The sequence below is a fragment of the Coregonus lavaretus genome (genome assembly GCF_964263955.1).
Source record: "Coregonus lavaretus genome assembly, chromosome: 24".
In the NCBI taxonomy this organism is placed as follows: domain Eukaryota; kingdom Metazoa; phylum Chordata; class Actinopteri; order Salmoniformes; family Salmonidae; genus Coregonus; species Coregonus lavaretus.
The window spans coordinates 17,479,219-17,493,378 of NC_140011.1; positions in this window are offsets into that span (position 1 = coordinate 17,479,219).

Below are 14,160 nucleotides of genomic sequence, written 5' to 3' on the forward strand. Positions count from 1 at the left end.
TGGGCACCCCCACAACTGACACACACAGTTGTTTCTACCGATACTACACATTCCTTTTTCCCATGCCCTCATGCACACTTCTCACATCTCGGAATCTTCCTACACACTGCTGCAACATGACCATATGCTTAGCATCTAAAACACCTTAGTGGGTTCGGCATAAAAGCTCTCACGGGATAACTGAAATATCCTTCCAGAGAGACATCAGGGACTGTAACATACTCTGTTTCACGGAATCATGGCTCTGTCCCCATCCATACAGTCAGCTGGGTTCTCAGTACATCGCGCAGACAGGAATAAAGAACTCTCAGAGAAGAAGAAAGGCGGTGGTGTATGTTTCATGATTAACTACTCATGGTGTGATTGTGATAACGTACAGGAACTCAAGTCCTTTTGTTCACCCGACCTAGACTACCTCACAATTAAATGCCAACCGTACTACCTTCCAAGATAATTATCTTTGGTTATAGTCACAGTCGTGTATATTCCCCCTCAAGCCGATACCACGACGGCCCTCAAGGAACTACACTGGACTTTGTGCAAACTGGAAATAACATATCCTGAGGCCACATTTATTGTAGCTGGGGATATTGTAGCTACTGAAGTTCTATCAACACATTGCCTGCAGTACTCGCCCTTCAAAAACTCTCAACCATTGTTACTGCCCCTTCCGGGATGGCTACAAGGCCCTCCCCCGCCTTCCCTTCGGCAAATCAGATCACGACTCCATTCTGCTACTCCATTCCTATAGGCAGGAACTCAAACAGGAAGTACCCGAGCTAAGGTCTATTCAACGCTGGTCTGACCAATAGGAATCCATGCTTCAAGATTGTTTTGATCACGCGGACTGGGATATATTCCGGGTTGCCTCTGAGAATAACATTGACGTATACGTGGACACGGTGACTGAGTTAATCAGGAAGTGTATAGGGGATGTTGTTCCCACTGTGACTATTAAAACCTACCCAAACCAAAAAACGTGGATGGATGGCAGCATTTGCACATAACTGAAATCGCAAACCACCGCATTTAACCACAGCAAGGTGATTGGGAATATGGTTAACAGATTACAAAGGGTTAACCAGCCACATCACGGACACCGGCATCTTGCTCCAGGACAAGCTAAACACGTTCTTCGCCTGCTTTGAGGATAACACAGTGCCACCAACGTGGCCCGCTCCCAAGGACTGTGGGCTCTCGCCGAGGTGAATAAGACATTTAACCGTGTTAACCCTCGCAAGGCTGCCGGCCCAGACAGCATCCCTAGCCGCGTCCTCAGAGCATGCGCTGACCAGCTGGCTGGAATGTTTACGGACATATTCAATCTCTCCCTATCCCAGTCTGCTGTCCCACTTGCTTCAAGATGTCCACCATTGTTCCTGTACCCAAGAAAGCAAAGGTAACTGAACTAAATGACTATCTCTCCGTAGCACTCACTTCTGTCATCATGAAGTGATTTGAGAGGCTAGTTAAGGATCATGTCACCTCCACCTTACCGGACACCCTAGACCCACTCAATTTGCATACCGCCCCAATAGATCCATAGACGATGCAATCGCCATCACACTGCACACTGCCCTATCCCACCTGGACAAGAGGAATACCTATGTAGGAATGCTGTTCATTGACTATAGCTCAGCCTTCAACACCATAGTACCCTCCACGCTCATCATTAAGCTCGGGGCCCTGGGTTTGAACCCCGCCCTGTGCAACTGGGTCCTGGACTTCCTGACAGGCCGCCCCCAGGTGGTGAAGGTAGGAAACAACACCTCCACTACACTGATCCTTAACACATGGGCCCGACTAGGGTGCGTGCTCAGCCCCCTCCTGTACTCTTTGTTCACCCATGACTGAGTGGCCACGCATGCCTCCAACTCAATCATCAAGTTTGCAGACGACACAACAGTAGTAGGCCTGATTACCAACAATGACGAAACAGCCTACAGGGAGGAGGTGAGGGCGCTGGCGGAGTGGTGCCAGGAAAATAACCTCTCCCTCAATGTCAACAAAACAAAGGAGCTGATATTGGACTTCAGGAGACAGCAGAGGGAGCACGCCCCTATCCACATCGACGGGACTGCAGTGGAGACGGTGAAAAGCTTCAAGTTCCTCGGCGTAGACATCAGTGACAACCTGAAATGGTCCACCTACACAGACAGTGTGGTGAAGAAGGCGCAACAGAGCCTCTTCAACCTCAGGAGGCTGAAGAAATTCGGCTTGGCCATTAAGACCATCACAAACTTTTACAGATGCACAATTAAGAGCATCCGGTCGGGCTGTATCACCACCTGGTACGGCAACTGCACCGCCCGCAACCGCAGGGCTCTCCAGAGGGTGATGCGGTCTGCCCAACGCATCGCCGGGGGCACACTGCCTGCCCTCCAGGACACCTACAGCACTCGATGTCACAGGAATGCCAAAAGGATCATCAAGGACATCAACCACCCGAGCCACGGTCTGTTCACTCCGCTATCATCCAGAAGGTGAGGTCAGTACAGGTGCATCAAAGCTGAGACCGAGAGACTGAAAAACAGCTTCTATCTCAAGGCCATCAGACTGTTAAATAGCCATCACTAGCCGGCTACCATCCGGTTACTCAACCCTGCACCTTAGAGGCTGCTGCTATATGTACGTAGACATGGAATCACTGGTCACTTTAATAATGGAACACTAGTTGCTTTAATAATGTTTACATACGGTTTACTCATTTCATACTGTATGTGTATACTCTATTCTACTGTATTTTAGTCAATGCCACTCCGACATTGCTCATCCTAATATTCATATATTTCTTAATTCCATTATTTTACTTTTAGATGTGTTTGTATTGTTGTGAATTGTTAGATACTACTGCACTGTTGTAGCTAGCAACACAAGCATTTCACTACACCCACAATAACATCTGCTAAATATGTGAATGTGACCAGTAAAATTTGATTTGATATCCTAACATGACTTTGTTGTCACAACGGCTGATGTAGATGTGGTGAAGTCAAACGCAGACACAGAAGCTAAGTCCAATACTTTACTGAACACGACCAAAAATATACAAAACACTGGCCTCCAAACAAACAAGAGGCGGACGATGCGCAACAATGTGCAAAAGGCTAGTATCCCAAGGCGCACGAAAACAGTACAGTGCGACGACAGGGAAAACAACTAACAACGAGCCGACCTGATGACAGGCGAACAATAACACACAACACAAGACTAACCAAACGAGAAACTTATAGGAGACATAATTAACCAAACAGGAAACAGGTGTACACAATCAGACAAAACCAAACAGACATCGAAAACATCAAACGGTGATAGCTAGTACTCCGGGGACGACGACCGCCGAAGCCTGCCCGAACAAGGAGGAGGAGCAGCCTCGGCCGAAACCGTGACAGTACCCCCCCCTTGACGCGCGGCTCCAGCCGTGCGCCGACCCTGGCCTCGGGGACGACCAGGAGGACGCGGAGCAGGGCGCGTAGGGTGTCCACGGTGGAACTCCGTCAGGAGAGACGGGTCTAGGATGTCTCTCCTCGGCACCCAGCACCGCTCCTCCGGACCGTACCCCTCCCACTCCACGAGATATTGGAGACCCCCCATCCGACGTCTCGAATCCAAGAGGGACCGAACTGTGTACGCCGGAGCCCCCTCGATGTCCAGTGGGGGCGGAGGAGTCTCTCTTATCTCATCGTCCTGGAGTGGACCAGCTACCACCGGCCTGAGAAGAGACACATGGAACGAGGGGTTAATATTCTTATAATCAATAGGCAGTTGTAACCTGTAACACACCTCGTTCAATCTTCTCAGGACTTTAAAGGGCCCCACAAACCGCCGACCCAGTTTCCGGCAGGGCAGGCGGAGGGGTAGGTTTCTGGTAGAGAGCCAGACTCGATCACCAGGTGCGTACACCGGCCCCTCACTGCGGTGGAGATCGGCACTCGCTTTCTGACGACGGATGGCCCGCTGCAAGTGGACGTGTGCAGCGTTCCACGTCTCCTCTGAGCGCCGCACCCACTCATCCACCGCAGGAGCCTCGATCGGGCTCTGCTGCCACGGTGCCAGAACCGGCTGGTAACCTAGCACACATTGGAAAGGGGTTAGATTGGTTGAGGAGTGGCGGAGAGAGTTCTGGGCCATCTCCGCCCAGGGTACATACCTCGCCCACTCCTCCGGCCGGCCCTGGCAATACGATCTAAGAAACCTACCCACATCCTGGTTCACACGTTCCACCTGCCCATTACTCTCCGGGTGGTAACCCGAGGTCAGGCTCACCGAGACCCCCAAACGCTCCATAAACGCCCTCCAGACTCTGGAGGTAAACTGGGGACCTCGATCAGACACTATATCCTCGGGTACCCCGTAGTGCCGGAACACGTGGGTGAATAGTGCTTCGGCGGTCTGTAGGGCAGTAGGAAGACCTGGCATTGGGAGCAGACGACAGGCCTTAGAGAACAGATCCACAACGACCAGTATAGTAGTATTCCCCTGTGAGGGGGGAAGGTCTGTGACGAAATCCACCGAGAGGTGAGACCATTGTCGTTGTGGAACGGGCAGGGGTTGTAACTTTCCCCTGGGCAGGTGTCTAGGCGCCTTACACTGGGCGCACACCGAGCAGGAGGAGACATAAACCCTCACATCCCTGGCTAACGTTGGCCACCAGTACTTAGCGCTAAGGCAGTGCACAGTCCGGCCAATACCAGGATGTCCAGAGGAGAGTGACGTGTGAGCCCAATATATCAGTCGATCCCGAACCTTGAGCGGAATGTACGTCCGACCCACCGGGCACTGTGGAGGACTAGGGTCGGTACGCAACGCCCGCTCGATTTCAGCATCGACCTCCCACACTACCGGTGCCACCAGACAAGACTCTGGCAGTATGGGAGTGGGCTCAACGGACCTCTCCTCTGTGTCATACCGCCGAGACAGTGCGTCTGCCTTACCATTCTGGGACCCAGGGATGTACGTGATCTTAAATACGAACCGGGCTAAAAACATGTTCCACCGCGCCTGGCGAGGGTTCAATCTCCTAGCTGCCCGGATGTACTCCAGGTTACGGTGGTCAGTCAAAATGAGAAAAGGGTGTTGAGCCCCCTCAAGCCAATGCCTCCACACCTTTAGGGCCTGTACCACGGCTAACAGCTCCCTGTCCCCTACGTCATAATTTCGCTCCACCGGGCTGAGCTTTTTGGAGTAAAAAGCACAGGGGCGGAGTTTAGGTGGCGTGCCGGACCGTTGCGAAAGTACGGCCCCAATACCGGCCTCTGACGCGTCAACCTCTACCTGAAATGGTAAAGCGGGATCCGGATGCGCCAGCACCGGAGCCGAAGTAAACAGGTTCTTCAGTCTCCCAAAAGCCCTGTCCGCCTCGTCTGACCACTGCAAACGCACCGGACCCCCCTTCAACAGAGACGTTATGGGAGCTGCCACCTGTCCAAAACCCCGGATAATCCTCCGGTAGTAATTTGCAAACCCCAAAAACCGCTGCACCTCTTTAACAGTGGTTGGAGTTTGCCAATTACGCACGGCTGACACTCGGTCAACCTCCATCTTCACCCCTGACGCAGACAACTGATAACCCAAAAAGGAGATCGACTCCTGGAAAAACAGACATTTCTCTGCCTTGACATACAGGTCGTGCTCCAACAGCCTCCTCAACACTCGGCGCACCAGGGCTACATGCTCGGCTCGGGTAGAAGAGTACACAAGAATGTCATCAATGTACACGACCACACCCTGCCCCTGCATGTCCCTGAAGATCTCATCTACGAAGGATTGGAAGACTGAAGGAGCGTTCATCAACCCGTATGGCATGACGAGATACTCGTAATGACCTGAGGTGGTACTAAATGCTGTCTTCCATTCATCGCCCCCTCTAATGCACACCAAGTTGTATGCGCTCCTGAGATCTAGTTTTGTGAAGAAACGCGCCCCGTGCAATGACTCCGTCATAGTCGCAATCGGCGGGAGTGGATAACTGTATTTCACCGTGATCTGATTGAGACTACGGTAATCAATGAACGGGCGCAAACCTCCATCCTTCTTCTTCACAAAAAAGAAGCTCGAGGACGCAGGGGAAGTGGATGGCCGTATGTATCCTTGTCTCAGAGATTTGGCTATGTAAGTCTCCATAGCTCTCTTCTCCTCTTGAGACAGAGGATACACATGGCTCCGTGGAAGCGCTGCTCCTGCCTGGAGGTCTATCGCACAATCTCCCTGCCTATGAGGAGGCAACTGCGTCGCCCTCGATTTACTGAACACGATTGCCAAATCCTCATACTCAGGGGGAATGTGCAGTGCGGGCACCTGGTTTGGACTCTCCACCGAGGTCGCCCCCACGGAAACACCTAGACATCGCCCCACACACTGGGCAGACCACTCCTTAAGAGCCCTCTGTTGCCACGAAATAGAAGGATTATGGGTAATCAACCAGGGAAGCCCCAACACCACCGGATACGCAGGAGAGTCAATCAGATATAGCTGAATAGTTTCCTCATGACCCCCCTGCGTCCTCATCCTAAGTGGCGCTGTGACCTCCCTAATCAACCCCGATCCCAAGGGACGGCTGTCTAAAGCATGGACAGGAAATGGGGCGTCGACTGGAAGAAGGGGAATTCCTAGTTTTAAACAAAAATGTCGATCAACAAAATTCCCAGCTGCGCCTGAATCTACTAGCGCCTTATGCTGGGAATGAGGTGCAACCTGTGGAAAATGTACAGGTAAACAGACGTGCACAACAGAGAGCTCTGGGTAAGTGGGACGCCTACTCACCTGGAATGACTCCCCAGTGCGTGGCCGGTCGTCCTCTCCCCTAGGAGACCCTCCCCAGCACCGAGCCGCAGTGTGCCCTCCACGGCCACAGTTGGTGCAGGGAACAGCCCCCCTCGGGCTCCTCCTCCTCCTCTCTCTAGCGCCAGCACCTCAGAGCTCCATAGGGCTCGGCTCGGAGGTGCTGGAGGGTGGAATGGACGACCCCCACTCGGTGCGTCCGCGGGTAGCCAGCAGGGTGTCAAGCCGGATGGACATGTCCACCAGCTGGTCGAAGGTAAGATGGGAATCCCTGCAGGCCAACTCTCGACGGACGTCCTCCCGTAGACTACATCAGTAGTGGTCGATGAGGGCCCGCTCATTCCACCCTGCATCCGCTGCTAGAGTCCGGAACTCCAGGGCGAACTCCTGTGCGCTCCTCCTCCCCTGTTGAAGCAGACGCTCCCCCGCCGCCTTCCCCTCTGGTGGATGGTCGAACACGGCCCTGAAGCGGCGGGAGAACTCCCCGTAGGTGATGGGGGCGGCGTCAATTCCCCTCCATTCGGCGTTAGCCCACTCTAACGCCTTGCCGGTGAGACAGGAGATGAGGGCGGAGACGCTCTCGTATCCCGAGGGCGCCGGGTGTATGGTGGCCTGGTAGAGTTCCACCTGCAGGAGGAACCCCTGACATCCGGCTGCGGTACCATCATATGCCCTCGGGATTGAGAGCCGAATACCGCTGAGTTCCGGTGCTGGAAGAGGAGGACTGGTCGATGTTGATGGTAAGGTGTGCGGAGGTGTGGGCACCTCTCTGGTGACCAAACGGTGCAGAGTGTCCGCCACCTCGTTCATGTCGGCCACAAGTCACCAGATCATGGTGTCTTGATGGCTGATCCGTTCCTCCAGCGACTTGGGTGCCGCCGCTGCTTCTGCTGACTCCATGGTGGTGTGTTATTCTGTCACAACGGCTGATGTAGATGTGGTGAAGTCAAACGCAGACACAGAAGCTAAGTCCAATACTTTACTGAACACGACCAAAAATATACAAAACACTGGCCACCAAACAAACAAGAGGCGGACGATGCGCAACAATGCGCAAAAGGCTAGTATCCCAAGGTGCACGAAAACAGTACAGTGCGACGACAGGGAAAACAACAAACAAACAACGAGCCGACCTGATGACAGGCGAACAATAACACACAACACAAGACTAACCAAACGAGAAACTTATAGGAGACATAATTAACCAAACAGGAAACAGGTGTACACAATCAGACAAAACCAAACAGACATCGAAAACATCAAACGGTGATAGCTAGTACTCCGGGGACGACGACCGCCGAAGCCTGCCCGAACAAGGAGGAGCAGCCTCGGCCGAAACCGTGACATTTGTCAGGTAAAGACTGTTTCAAAACTCGAAAAGACAGACAGTGTCTTCTCAGTTTCACCAAGCTCGCCGCCTGACCTCCAGGGGGGCCCTAATGATTTTGTTAGTCATTCTCACTCAGATATCATTAACATGGCATAGGTCATGGCAAAATGGGTAGAATTGCAGGAAATCAGCTGCAAAACTGATGTTTTTTTGTTTTTTTATTTCTGTCCCATGGCTAAATGAGTAGAATTGCATGAAATGTGTTATAAAATTGCAACATTTTCTCTCCCCTCCCATGGCAAAATGTGTAGAACTGTCCTTCAAAACTACTTACTGTTGAGAGTTAGAACAGTAAAATACACAAGGTGCAAGTTCTCTGCCCCATGGCAAATTGAGTAGAATTGCATGAAATTTGTTAGAAAAGTGCAAAAACAAATCTCTGCCCCATGGCAAAATGTGTAGTATATTTCTATCTGCAGTCAATCTTGCTTAGCGCCCCTAAAAGACCAGAGCCTTTCCTGTTTGCAGAACACGTACTGATGGCCTTTCTCCAATACCCAACTTCTGTTCCATAGCCCAATTTACTAGTCTGTCTATCTCTGGCTTCTCCATGCTCACAAAACGTGTCACTGTCATCAGCCAGGTCTCCTCCTCGTCATCCCCAGAACTCTCACTTGGAGTCGCCATGTTGGTTGATCCTAAACAGGAAGTTGAAACCCGACCACCCAGAGGAGGATGGCGGTACTGCAGTTTAACTGACGCCGATCCCAGAAAGACAATTCCCATAGAGAAGTCAATTTTAAAAATTCCTAAAAACACACTTTCATGGAAGAGCACATGATGAACGTTGAAATATTCTAACATCGGCTGATAAACTGTTAAGTACTTACAGTACCTTCCCAATGAGCCATGGACTTCCGGCTGAGGCAAGAATGGTGACCAAAACTTTGTTGAATCTCAAGCTAACGACAACAACACCACAGCTAACAGTCCCACACTGTTCCTCTCAGCAGCCACTTCTTAGTCTTTCGGAATGCTTGCTGCTCTCCTCCAGGAGAGTCAAGATGGTAACAAAGGCCTTTCACAAAAAATTGACAAGAAGTCGGCTGAACTTCATTATTCCATTGACAGCCTGAAATCCACCCTTAATGATCTTCTTTTGAGAACGACTGAGGCTGAGTTGCGCATCGGCACTGTTGAAGATACCGTCACCCGACATGACCAGGTGATCAAACAGCTGCAGAAGGACAATGCCTATCTCAAAAACAAGGTGGACCAGATGGAGAACCAGAGCAGACGTAGCAACATCCTTGTGGTGGGATTGAAGGAGGACAGCGAGGGCCGTGATCCTGTCTGTTTCTTCACTGAGTGGATCCCTGATGTCCTGGGCAATAACAGCTTCACCAAGCCGCTGGAAATTGAACACACCCACAAAACCTTTACGCCGAAACCCACACCAGATGAGCGCCCATGGGCCGTCCTGATCAGGTCCTCCGTTTCCAGGGCAGGGAGAAGATACTGCAACTTGCACGAGCCAAACGGGACATCACCGTCAATGGCAAGAGGGTCAGTCTTTTCCCGGATATGAGAGCGGATCTCGCCAGACGTCGCAAGCAGTTCAAGCCAGCCACCAAAGCCCTGAAGGAGAAGAACATCACCGGCTACCTCATTCACCCTGCGCAGATGAAAGTTCAGTACAATGGCCGAAGCAATCTCTTCGACACACCGGGAGAACTGTTCACCTTTCTCAAAGAACTTAACTGCGTTTTAATTATGAAGGTCTATCCGTGGGATTTGACGCAGCTTATTGGATTTCCCTTGTTTGTGCTGTCCTGGGACTGAACTGCTGATGTCTATTTGGAACTGTTTACCCCAAACCCAACCCATGCTTAATCCACTAAAATATGTCACATTCAACGTAAAAGGTCTTAACAGCCCGGTTAATAGGAAAGGAGTCTACATACCTTAACCTCCTAGGGCTTAGTGGTCACATACGTGGACAGCACTTTTTAGCTCTTATGTCCACAATTTCATGGCTTATTCTGATTTAGATATTTATAAAAGCCTTGTATATTTGTCATGACATGCAAATTTGAAAAAAAAAGTGTAAAACTAGCAACTTTGTAGGTCGCTAAACATGAAGTACACGTAAGTGTACTTATGGACTGAGGCTCCTCGAAACAGCTAATATGCTTGTAAACATGCACACACGTAAAATGGGAAAAAAGCTAGCTCTAATACAGCTAAAAAGCTGTACATGGTCCCAATGAAATAAATAACAATTAAATCACTAAATACATACATACATACTTAAATTAGTTGTGTTGAAAATGTTAGTAAAAATGTAATATGCTAGTAAAAATGTGCACATGTAAATTATATTTTGTTACAGACATACAATGTCATCCTGCAACTATTTTGCAGCATATCAAATGTTCCAAACACTATTTTTAACTGTCCAAAATGGGCAAAAATGCAATGTTTCCATATTATTTTTACTCTCCGATAGTCAAAACATGTTCAAAAAATATGTGTATGTGTTATTAATACATTAAAAAACAGTCAGCAAAAAAACTGCTGTGTTCAAGGCAGAAATGAAGAGTTTTTCATTCTATTACACAAAGGTGACTTTATTGTGTTTTATGGAAATTCGGACCATGAATCCACATATATGGTTCTCTAAAAGTACATCATATCAAAAGATGATACTTAGTTTTTATTCTAATTAGGTTCCAATAAGCCCAAATAGCAAAGAGAAATAAAAAATGCATGTAAAAAAACAGCTTGGGCCTTAAGAGGTTAAGAATTTAAAGGCTGACATTGTGTTCTTACAAGAAACACATCTTACAGCCAGTGAAAACAAGAAATACAAGAGGTAATGGGTAGGACAAGTCTTTTCGTCGTCTTTTAACTCCAAAGCAAGTGAAGATGCAATTATGATAAGTAGAAACATCCCCTTTAGTGTCAGCAACACCATAGCAGGTTTGTTTTGGAGTCTTGGACCCTATTGAATATTTATGTTCCCAACTTTGATGACCATATGTTTATTCAGAATGTCTTCCTTTAGATTGCTTAAGTTCCAGGATGGCTACTATATGGAGGAGATTTTAATTTTTGTTTAGATAAAGTTCTTGATAGGTCCTCTGATGAACCCTCCCCTCTTACCAAAGCCGCCAAACTCACCATGTCATTCATGAAGGATCTCAATTTACTAGACGTTTGGAGACAGATGCACCCACAGAACAGGGACTACTCTTTTTATTCACACCCACACAACACAGACACACGCATAGATAACTTTTTGCTATCAACCCAACTCTTTCATAGAGTGTAAGATACTGAATATCTCCCCATATTGCTTAATGACCGTTCTTCTCTGGTATTATCAATCTCCATCCCTACCAAGGTAAATGGAGCATATAGATGTAGTCTTAATTCTACACTCCTGAAGCAACCTGATATTTGTGCATTCATCAAAGAGCAGATCAATATTTTTACTTTGACAAACAAACCCTCTGCTCCTGACAGATTCATTCTTTGGGACGCATTGAAAGCCTATCTGAGGGGATAAATCATTTCCTATACTAAAGGGTTGAAGAAAAAACACAGTGCTGAACTAAGTGTCCTTGAATCGGAAATTCTTGAGCTAGAGAAAACCTACCAAAGAGGCCCGACTAAAGACCCATACAGGCTCTTGGTAAATAAAAACTGAAATATAATACTCTGAACACGTATCAAGCTGAGAGGGCCATTACAAGATCAAAACAGCGTTACTACAAACTTGGAAAGAAAGCACATAAAGTATTGCCATGGCAACTGGTAGCAGAGGAAAGTAAGACAATTAATGCTATAGAAACTCTTACTAATGAAATGTCTTTCGACCCTACTGAAATTAATGATACTTTAAGAAATACTACGAGGACCTCTATACTTCCCAATCAAGCGATTATCTATCAGAGATCAACTAATTTCTCTCCTCTCTCAGCCTCCCATGCCTGTCAGAGGACAGAGAGCACCTGAGTGAACAGTTCTCATTCCCTGAATTGTTGGAGGCCATACAATCTTTACCTTCATATAAATCTCTTGGGGATGAGTTCTATAAAACATTTATGGAGCTGTTGGTACACTACCTTATGGAAGTACGTAAAACTTTAAAAAGCTGGGGAGGACAGCGATCTTTCTCTCAAACTGTGATTACAGTAATTGACAATAAAAAATATAAAAAATACCTGAGCCTCCTATAGGCCAATCTCTCTCCTTAATATAGATTGTAAACTGGTCACCAATATGCTAAGAGACTCGAATCATGCCTCCCCCTGCTGGTCAACCCAGATAAGACCGGCTTCATAATTAATCGATTGTCCTCCAATCATCTCAGAAGGTTCTTTGATATAATTCACCTTGCAAACAAAAACAAAAACCTAGTGTCGCAGTCTCCCTCGATGCCAAAAAGGCCTTTGATAGGGTTGAATGGCCATATGTCTTTCGCGTTTTGGAAAAGTTTGGTTTAGGCACTGTGTTTATAAACTTGATAAAATCACTCTACAAATCTCCTAAAACTAGGATTGCTACAAATGCTTGATTGATTGAAATGATTGCTTCCTCTTCATTCCATCTCTATAAGGGGATCAGACAGGGTTGCCCTATTATCCCCCACCTCTTAGCCCTCGCCATTTAAACATTGGCTGAGGCCATTAGAACATGTCCTGATATACATTGTTTTGAGGTGGGCCCTCATACCCATAAGGTATCACTTTTTGCGGACAACTTTATTTTGTTTCTAACAAACCCAGAACATTCCCTCGCTCACTTACAGAACCTATTACAGTATTATAGTTTTTCTCTGTATATACGGTCAATTTTGATAAAAGCTAAATTGTACCATTGTCTGTCTTTGACCATTCATCAAGCATAAGTTTCCTTTTAGATGGTTGCATATGGGCCTCACATTTTTGGGCATAATGGTGGATGGCCAGTTTGTTGATAAAGGTGGAGGGTGATCTGTATAAATGGATGGACTTGCTTCTTACTCTACTGGGTAGAATTAATGTAATTAAAATGAATGCCCTGCCCAGATTTCTATATTTGTTTCAATCCTTCCCCATCCCTGTACCCGCGGCATTATTTTCCTCTCTCGACAAGCTGACTAGACAGTTTATCTGGCACGGTAAAACTCTTAGGGTTAGCCTGGATAAACTGACCATCGATTATGGTCAAAGGGGCCTAAACCGCCACATTTTTAGAATGCATTACTGGGCTGCACAGTCTAGATTTCTGGCTCAGATGTTTGACAATGGTCCTTCGCCATAATGGTTGAACATGAAAAAGTTTGAGGTACAGTACATGAGGACACCGGGGCAGCTAGTTTTTTTTTATAGATTTCATGTCCCATTTGTTAAACCAATCACAGACAACCTTTTAATTACACATTCTGTCCTGACATGTTGTGAACTGCATGAGGTGTTTACATTTACATTTACATTTTAGTCATTTAGCAGACGCTCTTATCCAGAGCGACTTACAGGAGCAATTAGGGTTAAGTGCCTTGCTCAAGGGCACATTTACGTCATTTAGCAGACGCTCTAGTCCAGAGCGACTCACAAATTGATGCATTCACCCTATAGCCAGTGGGATAACCACTTTACAATTTTTTTTGGGGGGGGGTAGAAGGATTACTTTATCCTATCCCAGGTATTCCTTAAAGAGGTGGGGTTTCAAATGTCTCCGGAAGGTGGTGAGTGACTCCGCTGTGGGGGGGGGGGGGGGGGGGGGGTAGAAGGATTGCTTTATCCTATCCCAGGTATTCCTTAAAGAGGTGGGGTTTCAAATGTCTCCGGAAGGTGGTGAGTGACTCCGCTGTCCTGGCGTCGTGAGGGAGCTTGTTCCACCATTGGGGTACCAGAGCAGCGAACAGTTTTGACTGGGCTGAGCGGGAACTATGCTCCCGCAGAGGAAGGGGAGCCAGCAGGCCAGAGGTGGATGAACGCAATGCCCTCGTTTGGGTGTAGGGACTGATCAGAGCCCGAAGGTACAGAGGTGCCGTTCCCCTC